The sequence below is a fragment of the Equus caballus genome, chromosome 4 (assembly GCF_041296265.1).
Source record: "Equus caballus isolate H_3958 breed thoroughbred chromosome 4, TB-T2T, whole genome shotgun sequence".
Classification (NCBI taxonomy): Eukaryota; Metazoa; Chordata; class Mammalia; order Perissodactyla; family Equidae; genus Equus; species Equus caballus.
The window spans coordinates 12,850,472-12,869,669 of NC_091687.1; positions in this window are offsets into that span (position 1 = coordinate 12,850,472).

The window sequence follows — 19,198 nt, forward strand, 5'->3', positions numbered from 1 at the left end:
ACCCCTTTCAAGCTGGGTAACAAATTACCTATCAGTCGTCAGTTCCTGACCAGTGAATGCTGATAGTAACAGCACCCCCTTCCTAGCACTGTTGTGAGGAGTAAATGAGTTAATACGTGCGAAGCACAGAGAACATGCCTGGTACATAGCAAGTGTTACTTACTAGTATTACTTCTCTTGCTTTCTCTAAAAAGCCTTGCTGACTGAACAGAACTTTCTGTGTCCTGGTCTGTAGAGCATTGAAAAGATGGACAGCCGTGCTCTGAGAATACATTAGAACAGACTGGTCCTAGCAAGACTGGTCCTGACTGCACATTTTGGCTCTGGCACTGGCTTGTCTGTTCCTAGTCAGTCCAACTCTCTGTGGTCCAGTTTCCCCACCTACCCTTTGTCAAATGAGGAGCTCCTGACAACTAATAAAGGCATGTTCCTAAAACCAGAAGAAGACATTGGCTCCAGGATGCTCAAGAGCTCAACATGATGCTGCTGTTGTTTCTTCAAAACATTTTGAAGAGACAAAATTGTCAGGCTGGTCAGAGGCGCGCTCTCTCTCTTTATATATACATATATATCTGAAAAAAGAGCATCTCTGTAATGTGTATGCATCAGAAAAAAAAAACAATACTTGTACCACAGGCCACGCTATACTTCATTCTCTTAAACTAGCATCTTGGGGCTCTTTCAGAAGCACTTTTATAGATGTCTTCACTTATCCCTTTACTTGCAGATCCATCCTGAGGGTACTTTAAGGAGTCAAAATAAAGCTTTACTTAAGGGTATGAGAGACGGAATGATAGGCCGAAAGAGAAGGCTGAGGCTTTGTAATATTTAGATGGTGATGAAACTGACTCGGCTGAGGCAGAGTGCAGTAATTATACAGGATAATTTATTACTTGGGTTCACCTTTGCTCAGTATTGAATTATAAGCACTCTACTAGGTGAGGAGTTTGGCTCCCAAAAATAATCAGCTGGTGCAGGAAGCAACTGCCAGACCATGTTACATGGCAAATAAAATAGTAATATAATACACAGCAACTTTAGTGTCTCCAAATTGGAAGCTTCCTTTAGACAGCAAAGGATGCCAGGATATCTGCTGCCCTCTAACTGGTGCCATGAAGAATAGCATGTACTTTTTAAGAAGCAGAGGGTTCAGGTACCACTTAGGAGGCTGGGGCAGCCTATTAGGTTGTAAATATGCGTCTGGGTCCTTCCATGAATCTGTTTGTGGCCAGTAAGGCAAAGTCATCAAGTAGACTCATGTTTCGTAGAGTCATCTCCCTCCTGAGAAGCAGACTCTTGATTTCTAGCAGCTGCCTAGGTGGAACCAGCGCAAAGGGATGGCCACGCACAAGTCGTCAACACTGCGTGTCTGTTAAGAGTGTGACCAGAGGAATGCCTCCCAGGAGCCATTCAAAACTGCATAGCCTTTGTCTATACTAAGTTCTGGGAGACGCAAAAGGAGTGTGACCACCGGGGAAAGTGAGACGCCTCAAGTTAGAATCCTGCTGACTTGTGGAGCACCCCTGACCCACCAGGTGATCGAGCTCTTGTGCAAGTAGGAAGAGGCTGAGGCGCCCTCTTCTGGTACATCTGTATAGAAAGAAAGCCTACGAAGGCGGCAATAAGGGGTCCCTTCTCTCTGATGGAATCGTCCGCTCCCAATACCAAAATTCCAGCTTAAAATGGCATTTGTCCCAATTTTAAAAGTAACACACATTCTTTATCTAAAATGTAGAAAATATAGATGAATATAAAAAGTGTAAATCACATATCATTATCCCTCCCAGAAACATTCATTATTAAAATTTTGGTATGTGTATATATATATATGCATGAGTATGTATAAAGCAAAATTGCAATCTTACTGTAAATATTTTGTATAATGACATTTTTCACTTATCATTATATGATGAGTATTTTCAGTGAGCCAATTAGTCCTTGAAAATATTAATGACTGGAGAGTAATCTATCATGCAGACCTGCCTTTATTTTACAACCAGTCTGTGATGGTGCATGAAGTTGTTTGCAAAATTTTGCAATTATAAATAGTATTGCAGATGTAGTTTTATATTTTGAGTGCATCTCTGATTATTTCCTTAAGATGAATTCCTAAAAGTTGAATTATTGGATCTAAGAGCATAGGCCTATTTAAAATCTTCATATTATTGCCCAAATTGCCCTCCTGAAGGTTATGACCTCTTTACATTACAACCAATAGCATTAGGGCTTGGCTCTTTCCCCTTGTTCTGGCCTGAATGTTATCATAGTCTTTTCCCCCAGGCCAAATGTGGTATATGGTTTGGTTTAACTCGCATTTTTTAACTATTAAAGATAAAACATTTTATTGCCCATTTTCACAACTTTTTTTGAGTACTGTTCATATTCTTTGCCTATTGACTCTTTTATTTATAAGAACTCTACTCATATAGTTTTGTTTTAAATAAAATTTCATGACATAAATTTATATTATATATGTATATATTTTCAAACATATTTTATGGGGCTGGCCTGGTGGCATAGTGGTTAAGTTCACGCATTCCGCTTCGGCAGCCCAGGGTTTGTAGGTTCGGATCCCGGGTGTGGACCTAGCACCACTGGTCAAGCCACACTGTGGCAGCAGCCCACATAAAACAGAGGAGGATTGGCAACAGATGTTAGCTCAGGGCCAGTCTTCCTCACATGCAAAAATATATATGCATATATTTTATTAGTAATGAGAGCTCTTTATATTAAGGACTCTAATCCATTGTCTGCTGCATATTATTTTAGTTATTTTTCCATTTGTTCTTGCCCTTTAATTTTGTTTATAGTGTTTCTGACCAAAAGAAAGTTTACATTTTTATGTAGATTAATCTAGGAATCTGTTTCTTTATATTGAGGCTTCTTCTTCATCAGGGAATCGAATGGATATTCATCTACATTTTCCTGTAAATATTTTTTGGGCATTTCATTCTTTAATTGAAAGTATCTCCAATGTATTTTGGCATACAGAACAAAGATAACTTTAAAATTTTTTTCCGAAGATTTAATCAGCATCATTTATTGATTTCCCCTTTTGGAATGCCATTTTTATCACCTATTGACTCTGTATAAATATAGGCATTATATTTCGTTCCCTTGATCAATTAGCTGTTGCTCAGCTTTCTGTTTCATTCCCTTCATATCTTTTTTCCAATTTTAATGTTGTTTTATAAACTTTATTGTTATTTTTATTTTTATGCTATACATTACATCCCTAGAAATTATTTGCCTTATAGCTGAAAATGTCTACCTTCTGACCGCCTTCACCCATTTCGCCCACCCCCCCCCCGACCCCGGCCCCTCACCTCTGACAAGAACCAATCTGTTCTTTGTATCTATGAGTTCAGATTTTTTAGGTTATATAAGTAAGATCTTATAGTGTTTGTCTTCCTCTGTCTGACTTATTTCACTTAGCATAATGTCCTCAAGTTCCATCCATGCTGTTGCAAATGGTAGGATTTCCTTCTTTTTTGTGGCTGAATAATATTCCTTTATTTATATATGCCATATTTTCTTCCATTGATGGACACAAGGTTGTTTTCATGTCTTGACTATTGTAAATAATACTGCAGTGAACATGGAGGTGCAGATATCTTTTTGAGATAGTGATTTCATTTCCTTTGAATATATACCCATAAGTGGAATAGCTGGATCTTATGGTAGTTCTATTTTTAATTTTTCCAGGAACCTCCATACTGTTTTCCACAGTGGCCACATCAATTTACATTCCCACCAATAATGCACAAGGCTTTGCTTTTCTCCACAGCCTCGTCAACACTTGTTCTCTCTTGTCTTTCTGATAATAGCCATTCTAACAGGTGTGAGGTGATATCTCATTGTGGGTTTGATTTGCATTTCCCTCATGATTAGTGATGTTGAGCATCTTTTCGTGTACCTGCTGGCCATTTGTATGTCTTCTTTGGAGAAATGTCTATTCAACTCCTTTGCCTATTTTTTAATCAGATTTTTTTTCTATTGAATTGTGTGAGTTCTTTATATATTTTGGATATTAACCACTTATCAGATATATGATTTGAAGATATTTTCTCCCATTCTGTAGGTTTCCTTTTCATTTTCTTGATGGTTTCCTTTGCTGTGCATAAGATTTTGAGTTTGATGTAATCCCACTTGTTTATTTTTGCTTTTGTTTCTTTTGCTTTTGGTGTCAAATCCAAAAAATTATTGCCAAGAACAGTGTCAAGAAGTTTACCCCCTATATTTTCTTCTAGGAGTTTTATGGTTTCAGGTCTTAAGTTCCGGTCTTTAATCCATCTTGAGTTGATTTTAGCGTGTGGTATAAGATAGAGTTCCAGGATAGTTCTTTTGCCTGTGGCTGTCCAGTTTTCCCAACACCATTTCTTGCAGAGACTTTCCTTTCCCATTGTATATTCTCGCCTCCTTTGTCACGAATTAATTGACCATATATGTGTGGGTTTATTTCTGGGCTCTCTATTCTGTTCCATTGATCTATGTGTCTATTTTTATGCCAATACCATACTGTTTTGATTACTATAGTTTTGTAGTATAGTTTGATATCAGGAAGCATGGAGCCTCCAGCTTTGGTCTCCTTTGTCAAGATTGCTGTGACTATTTGGGGTCTTTTGTGATTCTCTATAAATTTTAGGATTGTTTGTTCTATTTCTGTGAAAATGCTATTGGAATTTTGATAGCGATTGCATTGAATCTGCAGATTGCTTTGGGTAGTACGGACATTTCAGTAATAGCAATTCTTCCAATCCAGGAGCATGGAATATCTTTCCATTTACTTGTGTCTTCATTTTCTTTCCTCAACGTCTTGTAGTTTTCAGTGTACAGATCTTTCACCTCCTTGGTTAAATTTATTCCCAGGTATTTGATTTTGATTCTTTTTGATGCAATTATAAATGTGATCGTTTTCTTAATTTCTCTTTCTGATAGTTTGTTATTAATGTATAGATATGCAACTGATTTTTGTGTATTGATTTTGTATCCTGTAAATTTACTGAACTTGTTTATTAGTTTTAACAGTTTTTTGGTGGCATCTCTAGAGTTTTCTATATATAATATTATGTCATTTGCAAATAGAGACAGTTTTACTTCTTCCTTTCCAATTTGGATGACTTTTAATTCTTCTTCTTGCCTGATTGCTCTGGCCAGGACTTCCAATACCATATTGAATAGAAGTAGCAAGAGTGGGCATCCTTGTCTTGTTCCTGGTCTTAGAGATAAAGCTTTCAGCTTTTCACCATTGAGTATGACGTTAGCTGTGGGCTTGTAAAGCCCTTATTATGTTGAGATATGTTCCCTCCATACACAGTTTATTGAGAATATTTATCATGAATGGATGTTGAATTTTGTCAAATGTGTTGTCTGCATCTACTGAGATGATCATTGATTTTTATTCTTCATTTTGTTAGTTTGGTGTATCACATTGATTGATTTGCAGGTGTTAAACCATCCTTGCATCCCTGGAATAAATCCCATTTGATCATGGAATATATATTTTTTTAATGTATTGTAGAATTTTTAACTTTAGTTCCATTTTATCCCTGGTTCTTTTGTGCATTTGATTCAAGTCCATACCTAACAATTATCTTGATTAAAATGTGATTTCCTCTTGTCAGGACTTTATAACAATTATAGATAATTCTAGGTTCCTCTACCTGTAGTTACTCAATGTTTGTCATTTAATGATAGCATATCATTAACCAGTATTTATTTTTAATTAAAATAGCCTTTTTGATTATAAAAATGTTCATTTCTAAAATGCAAACACAACGGGAGGAAAAAGAAAGAAATCAAGAAGAGAGAGAGAGGAGTGAGGGAGGAAAGGAAAGAAGGAAGGGAAGAAAGGAAGGTCCCCTGAAATTTAACCATTTAAAGAAAACCAGAAACAAAATTGCAGTTTACGTTCTTCCAGAAATGGAGAGATCTTTGCTCATCCCAGGAACGTTTTCTTTAGTTCTTTCCTGACAATTACTTTTGGCAGATTTCTCATTTGTTTCTAAAATTTTCTGAATGTATAAGTAAATTATTGATTTAACAATTCTTTAAGTTTGGAGCAAGCCCCTTAGCTTTTTTTGTTGTTTTGTTTGGTTCCTTCTTGATAGTTGCAGAATTTATGTATGAGCCCTACGTTGCTGTCTTATTCTTTTCTATTGACTCATGTTTTGAATAGGATAAGACATCTGAGGCTTATTGTTTGCCCCAAAATGGTAGATAAATTCTCATTTGTCCTCCGTTCTTCTTCCCTGAGCACCATTTAAATCTTAGTCTTAGACCTTTAGTTGGAACTGGGTGGTGATGGTCTCTGGGGCCTAGGAAGAGAGCTGAGGCCACGGGAAAGAGCTTTCAGTGTGACCCAAGGCGAGGGCCCATTCCGCCAAGTTGGAAGCGCATCCCTTTCTATTGGAGGATAAACCTTTAGGTTTATTTTGTTCCCTGGCTTTGGAATTAACGGGGTTGGAGAGACCCTGCACAATTTGCAGCCTTTTTCTTTTGTTACATGTATTCATTCTTCATCGTTCCCCACATTTACTACTCTTATTCCTCATTTTCTTTTCTCGTCTGTGACCAACCTTCTGTCCTCCATTTCTAGAGATGAGCCTGTGCCATCTCTAGCAAAACCTAGTGAGAGAAAACTAAATGTCCTCATGCATTCTGAGCTTGGAAGATGCTAAATCCTGATTTACCCCCTCGTGGGAGCTTTCAGTCATCTTTGAGTCCCTCCACCTGCAGCTGCCATGATGTGGGCCATAGCCCTCTTTTGCTGGCTGCTCCCCACCTACTGGTCCCTTCTCCTATCACCACCCTGACATAGTTCGTGACCCTCTTTTGATTGGGTGCTCCCTACTCAGGCCCTGTTTCTCTCTCTGTTGGTGTATCCTCCTCCAAGGCCATCCTCTTGGGCAGGACCTAAAACAACACCAGGCCTGCCCTCCCTCCCACACAGACCATGTGAGGTCCATGGGAAACTCACGCATTCTGGCCCACTATTGGTAGAAATATGATTTCTCCACAAACATAGCCCTCTACTCCATTTTCTTCTCTGCTTTACCACCAACCAATTTACCTTCTTCAGGCATGAGTTAGGAATCAATATACAGAGTCCCCCAACTGTAGGAGGTCCCTCCTCTGCTCATACCATCCCCTGACTTCTCAACGCACTCAAAGTCTTTTACTGTGGCCAGAAAGGAGCTACATGATCTGGCTATGCCCCTGACCACATCTTCTCTGTTACTCCTCAAAGTCTACATTCCACCCACATAGGCACCTTTTTTATCCCTCCAATTTACTGAGCCCGTACCTGCCCCAGAGCCTTTGCACTTACCATTCCTTCTGTCAGGAATTTCCCCCATTTTCCACACGATAGCTGTTTGGCTCACTTCTTGACTTTCTTGTCAGTTGTCTCCAGCTCAAGGAGGCCCTGACCACCCTGTATAAAATAGCAACTCACTCCACGTTGGCATTCCCTAACCCAGCCTGGTTGTTTTCTCCCCCCTTTATACCTATCACCATCTGCGATATTTACTCGTTTGTTGTTTACCCAACAATACTAGAATGAGGATAGAGATATTGTTTTGTTAATAGCTAAATCTCAGCACCTAAAACTGCCTGGCATGTAGTAGCTGCTCAATAAACAGTTGTCTGATGAACGAATCCCAAGCACGGGTGGAAGAATTAGTTCTAAACACGAAGAAAAAAGAAAGTGTAAGCACTTAAAGACATGATAATAACTGACACAGAAGGGAATTAAGAGAATTCTCATTTATTTTAACTGATTTTCACAGTGAAAAAGAAGGAAAGTTCATCTGCTGAGAGTGATGAACTTTTATGTGGTAGAGATGGTGGGGTGGAAGGTGTGAGGAGACAATGGAAATTTTGTATTGGCAGCAGAAGGAGATGGGAGATGGAGCTAATTCAGAGCAGCTCCAGGCATCCTTAAGGACTGTTGAGATTGAACACACTGACGTTTCAAGTAGCACCAACCACATAGTTGTTCTGTCTTACCCAGCAGCGTTCTTCAGCCCAAGGTGTGGAAGAAAAAAAGTTAATTGTTTAAATAAATTATTGCTGTCCAGTAGAACTTTTTGTGACAATGAAAATGTTCTGGGGCCAGCCCAGTGGTGTAGCAGTTAAGTTCACGTATTCCACTTCAGTGGCCCAGGGCTCATCAGTTCAGATCCTGGGTGCAGACCTACACATCGCTCATCAAGCCATGCTGTGGTGGTATCCCAAATAGAAGAACTAGAAGGACTTGCAACTAGGATATACAACTATGTACTGGGGCTTTGGGGAGGAAAAAAATAACAAGAGGAAGATTGGCAACAGCTGTCTCTCAGGGCCAATCTTCCTCACCAAAAAAAAAAAGAAAGAAAGTGTTCTATGATCTGTGCTTTGCTATAGAGTGCCACTTCCCGAAAGTGCCTGTTGGACACTTGAAAAGTGGCTGTGGTGATATTGGACAGGGCACGGAGAGCGATCCATAGTCAGGTTCTGGCAGGGCAGAAGCCACAAAAGGACCACAAAGAATGGGAGTAAGAGGAAATGTCCATAAACAAATGGTAGGTGGACTCAGGAATCTGAACTGGGTGAAGAAAGAAGTGAAGCCAGATAGCAGCTGAGAGTTTGTGAGAAATAGAACCATCCGGGAATCAGAGGCATGGATGAGGTGAAATGGTCTGTTTAGAGGGCAATAGAGAGAGCTGACAGGAAGTGGTTCCCGGAGAGTGGAATACTGAAGGTTAAGCTTTCAAAAGACAAACAGTTGTAAATAGGGGAAAAGTGGAAGGTGTGGCCGTGGAGATGGATTTTTTATGTGGAGTGGGTGTGAAAGTCCTTGGCATTAAGGAATTCAAAGATCTATAAAGGAGGATTGGATGAATAAAAAAGCCAAGGTGGTGTGAGGCACAGAACATGTACAGTTGGATAGCCGAGTCCTCGAAGCCATTTTTATATGAAGGTGAAAATGGGATGAAGATGATGCCATTGTCAGCTACCAATTATCAAGCCCTCACTTCTCCTAGGCATGGCACAAAGTGCTTGATTTGTGTGTAACCTTCTTAAATCCTTTGAGCGACCTTTTGAAGTAGGTTTTTCTATTATTGCCATTTACAGATGAAGCCACTGAGGCTTAGAAAGACCAAATAATTTGTCCAAGGATATGATCAGAAGGTGTGAAGAAGCAAGGATTTTAATCCAAACAACTTGGCCCTGAGGTTCATGCACTTTACATCTAAATTCTCTTGCCTTCTTATTTGGAGCAGCAGTGGGTAGGGACAAGAATCGTTAGTGGCTCCCCCATGGGAGATCTCTCATGTTCTCAAGGATCTGGGAACTGCAGGAAAATATGCATGCTTGACTGGAGAAAGAATTATCACGGAGGACTCCGCGTCAGAGAAGATTAGATGGTGGAGCGAGCATTTAGGGTGAAAACTGGGAGTGAATGGTGGCTTATTCACGGTGGAGTGAGGTGAGTGGGTATTAGGAAGGGATGCGGTGGGAGGAAGAGGTATGGGAGCAAAGAGCCCATTGGATGGGATTACAGGAAAGGATGGTTCTCTGAAGGCCTTGATTTGGGACGGTGCAGAAGGCTGACAAGCAAACATTAATTGACCTTAAACTTTCATACTTAAAATACAACATATATGGCATCTATACACTCACTTCTCATGCCACAAGAAAACTTCTAAGTGTAATGATTACACGTGTTAATAGATATTAGAAGAGCACTAAAGATGCAAAAGTCTTAAATTTATCAGGGCCTGGTTAGCATAGTAACATTCAACTGGATCTTGCACACCTGCTCTCGTGAGGATGTTACACATGATAAAAATTCCCAGAAGCACTGAAGTAAGAGTGGGAATGAGTCTTAATCTATAGACACAGGTGGTCAGGATAGATAACTTACTTTGTTTTTCTACAGTTGCCATAAATTTCCACCATGAGCCTTCAATTTGCCGTATGCTAGCAAATGAACCTCACTCTATTTGGGGTGTCCCAATTTTCCCCTGCACCTAAATTCTGAGATGGCGGGGAGTGAGGCAGGTGAGAGAGCTCGCCTAGCTTCCCAATCTGGGTGGGCTGGAGAGCATGAGGCATGGTTATCGATGATCTCGCCTATGTCCACCCAGATATCTTGGTCTCTGCAGGTCATGGCTAAATTATTCCTCATTATTATGTGAATGCAAAGCCTCTTAATTATTTTGCAAGTTCTATTCAGTAGAATAAGACAAGAAATAAAACTAATGGGCAAAACTCAGCAAGATGGAAACAAATTACACTTATTTCTTTGTAGACAGTATGAGTGTATTGCAGGTACGATTTTTCAGCGCACAAATCCATGTGCCAGACACGTTACATTTCTTTAGTTCTTGAATCAACACAAATCAGTGGGAAATAAAACCTCTGTTATGACTTTTTGCCCCCCCACCATTCCAACATATCTTGGAGGAAAACGAAAGTCTCTCTATTCATAGGTCCCCACTGACTAGTGCTGGGACACCAGTCTCTTGGCCACAAGGTCCCACAAGGACTGAGACTTTGCCGCTCTCTCAGGCACTGTCCAGCCTCCTGTGGCTCTCCGCTGTTCCTGCCAAGTGGGTGCCGGCTTTTACCCACCTCTCCTTTTCTGCCCTTGGCCGTGTTTTCTCTGCTCTTCCTGCTCTGGATACTCACCATCGCATTTTCCAGATTTAGGAAAAGTCTTCCCTGCAGAAGTGCTCAGGGCAAACCTTTAAAACAGACTTGGCTTTCTACCTTTCATATAGGGAGAAGAGAATGCTAGGGAGAACAATTCCAAATGAACATTAAGTCAAACTCTATTCCATTATATAACCAGACCATTATATAACCAGACAAACCCTGACTATATCGCTTTGCGTACTAATACGAGAGTTCAGCCTGATGACAGAACACAAATTAATATACCATTTACTGTAGGAAAAAAATAGTGGATAATACCTAGACATTGTTTTAGAGGGTAGATGCTTCCCCACCGTCCTTTATAGATGAAAGAGAAGACGCTCACAGAGACGAAGTGACTCGTGCAGGTTTACACGGCAACACAGTGGCACAGCTAAACAAACACCCAAGTCTATCCAGGTCCAAAATGCAATCGCTGTAATATACTAGATAAGAAATTAATATTTTTATGTCTATGTATGTACATCTCCTCCATTTGTTGAACGTGTACCATGTGCCAGCCACTTTGCTAAATATTCTACAGACGTTATCTTTTAATCCTACAATATCTACTGACCTAGGTGTTATTCATCCATTTCGCACATGAAGCAGATGAAGAGTTTAATGAATTCATTTCTCATTCACTCTTCAGCTGTGGTCTGCCTTGTTCCCAGAAGGCCGTTAAAATTGTTCTGACAAATACTACCTACCGATGATCCTCTACACAGAAAATTCCAGTGCACCTGTTTTCATCCTTGGCCACTCCCTCCTCACCTCTCTTGTCGCATGCTCTCTGATACTCTGGTCCCAGGATCCCCACTCACTGATGCTCCTTCCCAGCATCTCCCTTGGCCTTCTGTTCTTCTCTGTCTCCACTCAATCTCTCTTTGAGTGATTGCATTCACTCTGGTTTTAACTGACATGTGAGTGATTCCTAAATCTCTCTCTGACTCGACCTTTTCTCTGAGCTTGGGACTCATGTAGCTAACCATCCATTGATCATATCCATTTGGATATCTTTTAAGCACCTTTGACTCAACACGTTAAAAACACGTCTTCTTTCTTCCCAAAATCCAACTCCTGCTTATGCATTTCTGATCTCAGTTATTGGTGTCCACTCACCCAAGAGTTATTCTTTGACTATTTCTCTTCCCCACAACTAAATACAACCAATAACCACATCGTAATAATTTACCTTGCAAATATTTCTCTGGTCTAGCCTCACTATTCCTTTTAAAAAGTGGTAGGATAATAAAACAAGACATTGTGGGTTAGGACTTTAGCCCAGGTTCCAACACAATGGAAACTGTCAATAAATGTTAGCTATTATCTTGACTAATACACAAACAATAACAACCACACCACCACAATAGAAGCAAACTGTGCCACTCCCCACCCCCCACAACTGGTTAATCAGTCAGATTTTGGATCTTTTGGATAAATCCTCCTGTTGTTTCCTTCTTTCTTTTTTCTTTCATTTTTTTTTCGCTCTGGGCTCTGAGGGACTTCTTCAACTTTACCTTCTAGCACTTCCTTTTGTTTTGACATATTTTTAATTTGTAAAAGCTTTTGGGTCGTCTCTGTCTCTTTTCTGTCTTTGGGTTTGATTTTTTCTAAAATATTTCTAAGGGCACTTTTAAGAAGCGCCTTTAGAAAAGACACTTTCTGTTCTGTTCCCTGAATAATTTGTTTACCCCATCACCAGTTTTTCTGTTTGATCATCTTTCACACGTTTGGTTTTCCTCATGCCTGGTGATCCTCGGTCATCCCTTCGTATTTAAGATGAAGAATGTTAATTACCGCAGCTGGCATGTCAATTGCCAGAGCTGGAATGGGCACCTTTTGCTGTAGTCAGATAGGTCTGTTTCACCAAAAGCCTCTCCTCTAACTCTTGATGGTAGGAGACATAAGCACGTTTAGTTCTCTGAATCTTAAGCCCAGTGCCTAGAACAGTGCCTGACACGCACTAGGACCTAAAAAATAAGAATGCATCATTGTCGAAGGTCTTTCCATTTTGTCGACAAGATTGTTAGTGGAATCTAAAGAAAGCTTCTAATGAAACATAAGCACTAATCTAATCCTGGGAAAAAGAAGAGGAATTTATTTTAGGAATGGTCAGGCTTTCAAGCCAATTTTCTTTTTTCTCTTGTTTTTATTACAGAAAACTCCTAAACTTAAAATAAAAAGAGACAGTGTTAATCTGATACTAGTGCCCTCTGCATCAAGAATCGGAAGCTATGACTCCTGATTCCATATGTATTAGTGTGATTCCGAGACACATCACCTAATCCAGCTAAATTCTAGTTTCTCTAAATATAGAGGCCATAAATCTCATCAACTGCTTGTTTCCCGGGGTTTTATGGGAATTTAAGTAAATATCTTATAAAGTTATTTCAATCACCTTAGAAACAATACGTTTTACAAACACTCATTAGCAGCACTCATTTCATAACTCAGAATGTGCGCTATTGTACCATGGCGTATGTCTATACACTTCTTCAAATAATTTTTCAAAAATGTGAGTGGTAACATTTTTTATTAGCTTGCACAAATCACAGAATGTCTTTCTGGGTACTCACACATGTATAAAAATGATTGAATCAAATTCTCAGGCAGTAATCTCTTAATCTTAATACGTTATTGATGTTCTCTCTCCACGGCCTTCTATTTGCTTCTGGAAAAGTAGGAAGTCAGCTTGACTTTTTTGTTGCCCTCAAAGTTAGCTTGTGGGTATCTTTTTACTTTTTTCTCAGATGCTTACAAGCTCTATTTCACTTTGTTTTTCTTCATCTTCATAATTCAAAAACTCATCATGATCTAATGATCTGTGGTTCTTTTTATTAACATTTCCTGAAACCTGTTTAGCCCTTTTCAATCTGCACACTCTCGTGTTTCTCTTAGCTCAAGAAAGTTTTCTTCTAATTAGTCTGGCTTCTTCTTCAAATTCATCTGTAATTCCCAGCTTGGCTTTCCTTGTATGAACTCCATATTTCTTCTTCTCTCAGTGTTCACCTCTGGGTATGTTTCTTCTTCTTTCTAGAACAGCTCCTGAGGTGTGTCCCTCCCATCAGTGTTGAAGTTTATTCAATATATACCCTCTAGTACAGATTTTAATTCTGCTATTGCAATTGTAGTTTCTTTATAATCGTTTTTTATCTCACTTTGTTCTTTTTTCATCCTTTATTTCTTTCTAAATTATTCCATAGCCTTTTATCACATCGCCCTCTCTTTTCAGGTCACTTTTTTTTAGACTGCTTTAGCATAACAGATTTCTTTTTTTTTGAGGAAGATTAGCTCTGAGCTAACAACTGCCACCAATTCTCCTCTTTTTGCTGAGGAAGCCTGGCCCTGAGATAATATCCGTGCCCATCTTCCTCTACTCTATATATGGGACACCTACCACAGCATGGCTTGTCAAGTAGTGCCATGTCCACACCTGGGATCCAAACAGGCGAACCCCGGGCTCCCGAAGCAGAACATGCGCACTTAACCGCTGTGCCACCAGGCTGGCGCCACAGCATACCAAATTTCTAAAATGTTCTATTGGTAAATAATTGTAGGAAGAATACTTTTCCATTGAATGTTAAATATCAGGGACACTTATTTTTCAACTGCCTAGTTTTTATGTTGGTCTTTCTTTTTTCCTTTTCATCTTCAGTTGCAAAGAGAGCTGTGCATATTTGAAATTTACAGTTAGACTGAGTGCGTGGATTCTTTGGTTCTGTTGTCCGACTTCTGGGACACTGTGAAATACCCTGGAAGGAACATTATTAGTAATTTCCAGCATTTGGCAAGTGTTCTTGTTGAGATGACATGTTCCGTGATATTGTGGACCAAGGGTATATATGAAACCTACAATTCCCAAGACACTTTTAGAGAGGTACTTCCATTTCTAACCCTGAAGGAAGGTTTTACCAAGGGGACGATATTTCCAGGGTTCAATGTGTCAGTATCTGTTCTCCTTTTCTGGAAGTGGCAGTTCCACGATTGATACAGAAAAGTGAACGAGGTAGAAAAGTATGGGAAGAGGAAAAAAGGGCAGTATTTTTGCCTCTTTGGAAAGCCCTATCTATGCCCTGAAAGAGAGGGTGGTGCTCAGTTGACCACCAGGAGTTAAAAGGTGGGGAGGGGTAAATGTTTTCCTTCTTCTTTCGGATGAAAAGTGCTGCTTTATTTCATGGGTCAATGCAGGGGTTGGCCAACAGCTCAGGAAAATCAGAGTTAATGAAACTATCTCCCAAATTCTTGATCTGCTTGTCTGTGTGTATTGAAGGTAACCAAAAAGGGAATCAGAAGCATGGTTTTTCTGTGAAACAGTGAATCGGTTTAACTGTGCTCATACTTTCCATCAGTGAAGGGGTTCTAAGGAAGACCAGATCTCTATGCAAACCTTTCAGGGAGCATTTTGACCAACCAATTTTCCCCCTTCTAAACATACGGTAAGCTTCTGGACAAGAACAAAGACCTTTCCTCTCTTCCTCTCTGTCCTGTATACACCTTTCCAGGCTGTCCCCCTTTATTCATGCCATTTTCTGCTAATCAGCCTCTTTCTATTCCAAACGAGGCAGTAGACATCACGACTTAGTTGCTATTCCCAATCACAATTTCCTCTACCAAATACCCATGAGAAAAGATATGTCTAATTGGTAACGTTTGAAAACAAGTAAATAACACATAGAAGTCTAAGTGTACTAATCGTTAGAGTTATTATTAATGATCACAATAATAATCAATGTTTCCCTGTTCATAACCAGCCTAAGACATGATTTTCTGAGAGGAGGCATCTCAGAGTTTGTAAACTTGCCGTGGAGCCACAGATCCAGCCAGCCAGCAGGGTCTTCATGAGTCACGAGTTCCACCACAGCCCAGAGCTGCCAAAACGCAGCTTTTCCCCACATTTTTCCACAGGAACTGGGGGTGCCTCCGCGTTTGGAAATCTACCTGGTACTCTGTCCACACTCAATAAACGCAGCTTAATAATGACAATGGGAATATGTGTTCCATCTCCCTTTTCTCCTGAACGCCTCTATTCAGGGAGCCACAAATGTTTCCCCAAGTAATTTATTCCATTGCTCTATTGGCTGCTTAGTCAAAAAAAATTTTTCCTACCGTCTCCCTTGAATGTTTCCATTTTCTTTTCAAGACTCAGCCCAGTGCTTGTCTTCTGCATGTACACCGCCCTGAACTGTGCTGATGGTTAGGAAGTCAAGCTGGGAAGACCCTGCTTCAAATGCCTTGCTCCCAAGTGGCCAAGTCCAAGAATATGTTCCCGGATTCTAGATATAAGCTGAGTTGGGTTTACATCCATTCATTATTAGAAAAAAAAATTTCTACTTATTTTCTTTTTCTAAATGTTTGAAACTGTGCTTAAGCAGAGGACTGGGCATCCAGAGAGTCGGGTCCAGAGACTGTCGATGCTGTGGTTTCATGGTGGGTACCATTCTGGCTAATAACAAAGTGGTCTGCAGGAGAATTAGCTGGCTTTCCAAAGTCGACCTTCTTCCCAGGGGATATTCTTCAGAGCTTCCCACCACAGCGGCATGTGTTCCCGCACAGGAGCCTGCATGGATGTGTAATTGTGCACATCCTTGTGTGTGAGTTAATGCAGTACACAGGCAATTTGTGTATTCGGGAGGCACTAACACGCCAATCAGTTAGGATCTGTTTTACCCAGGGGTTCCTATGCTTACCTCTCCAACATTAGTTCTTTCTCTGATAGCTGAGTAGGATCAGCCTGATGAGACGTCTGAGTCAAAAACCATTTACCTTTTACGTGACCCGAAAACCCTCCCTTTCCAAAGTAACTACTCCAGTGGCAAGAAGGATAGGCTAGGAGAAATTAACTCTTTTAGCTTTTAGGACTTGCCTAGGTGGCCTCTCAACATGGCAATATCCTTGACGTTAAAATTCATTAAATTCCTATTGATATACACTAAGCAATCTAGTGGGTGCTGGGAATAGAGCTCCAAATAAAGCAGGAAATCTCCCCTTCCACACAGGAAGAAGGCTGACAGTAAACGGATAATATTTGATTACAGTTGGGGCGAGCGCCATGAACAAGCTACCGAGTGGTCACGGAGTCAACATTCTCCTACACAGGAGGGCAGATTTTCCTAAAAAGGTGCCCTGAGGCCCCAAAACTAAAGGATAAATAGGGTTTTCTCTCTAACAACATTTTGAGATCACAGCAATAAATAAACAATAATGCATTGACTGTGATTAAAGCTTATAATTTTTCCAAAGCACATGTAACACAGAAGATCTAGTTTGAGTTTTACACCACTCCCTCCCCCTCCCACCACCACTGCCATGAAGCCAGTGGGTACTGTCATCGTCCTCACTCCACAAATGAGTAAACCAGGCTTTACAAGTCTTCAGTGAATTCCCTATGGTCACGTGGCTATTGAGTAAAAGAACAGGAAGTAGTAAGCATGCCTTGTAATTCCAAGTCCAGGACTCTTCCCTGGTTGGGGAACAGACAGAACGGAGAGAATGGCATCACCTCAGAGGTGCAGCTGTGGCAGTGGACCTTGGTTTTTTGGACAAATGCAGTTCCTTTGAAGTGGTATGACGGGTGGACCTGGCTTCAGAGTCAGGTCCAAGGAGGAATCCTAGCTCGGCCATTGACGAGGTCCACCCTTGAGCACACAGTTTCACCCTGCTGAACCTCAGCCTCTCACCTGCAATACGCGACTCCTTCCAAGCCTGCAGGGAGATTGAATGAGACCCAGAGCAGTATCTGACACCTTGCAGGCTCCCAATCAATAAATCTGTCTCCTTTCTCCTTTAACCCAAGAAAGATAGTAAAGCAAAATTGTCTATTAACTGCAGAATAATAATAAAATATCCCTTAGTAGGGGAAGCATTGAAAAAATACTCCAAGTGGCAGACCGGCAGACCGGGAAGGGGCTGCAGTCACTTTGGAGGGCGGACATCACCTGGGATGGATGCTCCTCTCCCTGCTGATTTTGCTCTGGGACCCAGGAAGAGTTCATTCCCATTACAACTGAAAGAAACCTAACAGGGTCTTTTTAAGAGGAAACGTAAGGCAAACGATAAGGAAGAGAAATCAGGCAAGTAAGGGAAATAGATGGATTGAAGGCCCTATTTTCTTCCTCCAAGCATTTGTTCTGTTTTTACCTTCTGTGCCCTGTGAACTATGTATGTAACTGCCATGGTTTTCCCTGTTGATGGGTAGAGAAATTAAAGGCGAATTTGGGCTCCACCCATAGTATGCGTTTATCTCAACAAGCAGTGCATTTTTAGTCAAATGCCTCCTTCCGATTTGTTCTCATCCTCATTCTTTTGCTCCAGTTTTATCTTGTGTTACTTTGTAACCATTTATGTACCTTTATAAGATTCCTGAAATTCTTTTATGAAAAGATAAGTATAGGTAAAGAAAAACCAGAAGGCGAATAAGTAAATAAATTTGATTTAAAAAATCCTTTTTAACGTTCGTACTTGCCAGCCCTCAGACTGTCTCTAAACTCAGTCTGTGAACCCTCTAGGCTTCTATTCTTTTTCAGGGCTGTTAAGGGGCGCCACACAAAGTGTCATTCAAATAAGAGCCTGCCCTTAAATCTTAACAGCTTCCCTGTGTGAGACCTTTATGGTAACAAGGTGTGGCAGTCGTTGGCTGGTTTACTCTAAGTCCATTCCTAACCCCATTTTCTCTTGGCTACTTCCTCCATTAAGGCTGAAGAAATTAAATACACATTTCCCAGCTTTCTTTGTAGCTAACAATGTCCACGTGATGAGATTCTGGCCAATAAAGCCTGTCCTTTCCTGATAAAAGGATAGGTGGTGCCACCTTTACTTCCTTTTACTTTCCGCCTTAAACAAAGATGAGATGGTTCGTGCCAGGGCAGCCATCTTTTGACTTTGACGTAATACACCATCATGCTAAGAATGGCAGCACAAAAAGATAAAAAGGCGGTTCTTGGACTGTCTGGCTCCAGAAAAGTACTGTTAACGGAAAGATAGAAGCCTCTAGTCACTTAAGTCACCGTCAGTCAAGTTTTTAATTACTTGAAGTCACAGACCAACCTCCTCAACTAAAGGTGTGTATGTGTGTGTGTGTGTGTGTGTGTGTGTGTGTGTAACTCCCTTGAAAACTGTTCTGACTTTTCAGTACTGGTACACGTAAGAAAACACAGCTTACTGCCTCTATATGACGTGAATCTGTAGACCAAATTGTCATCTGAACCCAAACTTACCTGCTGTGTAGTGTCTTCAGGCTATTCCTATGTGATGCTCCACGAAATAGTACCTCTAAATCTATAGCATTATCAGGATACAGACACAATAAATTCCACCTCAAGTCATTCTTCCTGAAGAGAAAGTTTAACTGCATGTGAATAATTCTCCCCAAATCCAGAAAGAATCTTGAGTAAATGAGATTAAAATATGAGACAAAGGAAGTTGACAGAACCTAAGATTACTCTGAGTGTAAGTACCTCTGGGTCCCACTCTGAAATCAAAATAAAAGAAAAGAAATGGATTCTTATTTTTATCA